This window comes from Penaeus chinensis, chromosome 34 (genome assembly GCF_019202785.1).
Source record: "Penaeus chinensis breed Huanghai No. 1 chromosome 34, ASM1920278v2, whole genome shotgun sequence".
Classification (NCBI taxonomy): Eukaryota; Metazoa; Arthropoda; class Malacostraca; order Decapoda; family Penaeidae; genus Penaeus; species Penaeus chinensis.
Window position 1 is genome coordinate 7,716,205 of NC_061852.1, and position 2,500 is coordinate 7,718,704.

The window sequence follows — 2,500 nt, forward strand, 5'->3', positions numbered from 1 at the left end:
CAGCATCTTCTTTTCCATCATCATTAGCATCATCATCATCTTCATCATCAATCTTTCTTTTCTTTCTCCCATTTTTCCTCCTCCCCCTCTTCCTTCTTCTCCTATTTATCCCTTTTCAATTTTTATCTATCTGTAATTTAGATTTAAGTGATACATCGATTTTCACTAAAACTTACGGTGAATGTAAATGCATTATAATTAATGCATCAACGAATTCTAACATGTTCCTATCAAAATTCCTGAAATCATCGGCTTATAATTAACACGAAGAGGGTTCATCTGTTACCAAGAATAAATATCTATCTGTTATAGTTAAACCAATCTCAGAAATATCTAGAATTGGAGAAACAGGAAATAGGAAAGACCAGAAAAAAAATCAGACTCGAGTGTATTTTTCATAATATTAGTTATCGTCATTTTCATTTGTCACGAATAATAAAAACGCTTTAGAAAAAATATTTATTTAAATTTCCACCGAAAAAATACATATGAGAATTAAAATACGAAAAAAATAATCCGACTCGAATGTGCAGATTGACTCACTTGTTTACTTGTTTTTCTTGTTTTTCTTGTTTTCTTGTTTAATGAAGAAAATTCACGTCTTTGGTGATATTTAAGCGAAATAGGAGAGGAGAGATAGAAAAGAGGAAGAAGAGTAAGGAGAGAAAGATTCCAGGAAAGCAATTAAAGCGAAAGTATGTACGAAAAGGTAGAAGAAATATGCGAAAGAGGAGGAAATAAGAAGGGAAATACGAAGGAAGGGAAATAAGAGATAGAATAAGATTTACAGTTGAATGATAGAATCAAATAAGGAAATCAGATTTAAGGGTCATTGGAATAAGTGTAAGAACCGTGGGGAAAGGAAGAAAAGAATTAGGTTGAAGGCATAAGGTAATGAGAGTAATTAAAGAAAATAGTAATGAGGGTAGTAGATTGAGTGACAAAATAGGCTAATGAAAGGAAGAATAAGAGAAGTAAGAGAAACTAAGAATAAGAGAAAGATAATGAGAGACAAGACAGCACAGCAGTTAAAGAGGGAATGGGAAATTGTGACTCAGAACGTGAATTTCCTGCATTTTGTCGACTGACCTCTATGCATAGTGGTCTGAAACTTGCTCTAATCTGTAACGTATAACTTAAAATCTGATGTCCACATGATAGTGGCGGCGTCAAGTGGCTGTCACTCGACTCGGCATGATGGCAAAGGTCAACAAACTCTCATCACATAGATTTTGACGAGATAGAATTGGGAGTGGGTCGTATTTGGGCATCTGTGGCCGAGAGCGACCTACTCTCCAGAGACGAAGTCCCAAAACGAGGGTATTGTGCAAACCCAAAAATCCAAATCTAATCCTTCGTATCTTTTATTTAATACCTAGGCTGGGTGGGAAGACCTCCTGTACCCCCCCTTTATTAGCACTTTGTGTCGACTTCCACAACAATTTTGTTATAGAAAATGTTCGTGACACCTTCCTTGCGGAGGGTGCGGACGTGCTGTGGCGAGGAGGAATGATAGAAAAGGACTTACAGAAAAGTGACATTAAGAACTCTGGCTGTGTGGGGGTGTTGTGAACTTAGTGTCTGAGCGGTGATATACTGCAGATATTTTTGTCATTTTGCGGTAAATATGAGGCAGCTGTACCTGTGTTTATCACTATTTCTTGTGCGGTATAAGATGATGTCCATTTCCCTCTATCTCTCTGCATCGCTCTTGGTAACATTAACCCTTATTTGAGAATGAGTTTCCAGGGAGATATACAAATTCACTCCTTGGCAGAGTAGCCAATAAGTGATCCTTTGGGCTTTACCAAAAGATTGTCATGTCATTAGTGCAAGGTCGGTGACAGGTCTGTGGGCGTATTTTAAATATATGTTAAATCTTTTTATGCATTCCTTCTCTTTAATTTGTATTTGATTTATATATTGTAGCTCCTTCATCTATAAACTTTACAAAATACAGTAAAGACTTCACTGAAAATGTTACTCTCAGTCATACTTTTTCAGGCAAATCATACCTAGTTGCAACTGCATTGGATTATTGTCCCCAAAAACATAATGAGAAACTTCTTTAAAGCCACAAAAATTATTGTTCAGATATAAAGGTAAATGATTAGAAGACGTCCACAATGACTTTCTGTTCTGACATCTATAGTGGGTGTTTATTTAAATCTACTTGAGACTTGAAGCTGAGATATGCAGTGGAAGCTTACAGTCTAGAGCAGTAGTTCTTAACCTGCAGGGTTTCACTATTTTCCAAAGGGGGAGCCCTTGGAAAAAAGGCAGTAATTTCTCTAATTATCTTTGTTATTCACCTAACAAGAGCATGGTCATATAATGGAAAGTTTGATTATAATGCCATGAATTCATACTCATTAAAAAGACTAACAAATCATACTTATAATATTCTTTGAAATCTGGAAGGGAATTTTAATTACAGATGCAAGGGAGGCGTGGAGGGAAGGTCAAATTCCTAAAGGGAGGTGTGGTAGTTAAAAAGTTT

At 36.0% G+C, this 2,500-nt stretch overlaps 1 protein-coding gene across 4 annotated transcripts in view; it reads left to right on the plus strand.

The window, feature by feature from the left end:
• Positions 1–536: 536 nt before the first annotated feature.
• LOC125043860 (RING finger and SPRY domain-containing protein 1-like) overlaps positions 537–2,500 on the plus strand; it is an 18,812-nt gene continuing 16,848 nt past the window's right edge. The window contains exons 1-2 of one of the 4 annotated variants that reach the window (XM_047640190.1): positions 589–695; positions 1,380–1,621. The gene's annotated coding sequence lies outside the window, so the exon portion shown is untranslated. Of the gene's footprint in view, positions 710–1,379; positions 1,622–2,500 lie in introns of all 4 variants that reach the window. The other 3 variants (XM_047640188.1, XM_047640186.1, XM_047640189.1) reach the window with 3 other exon arrangements.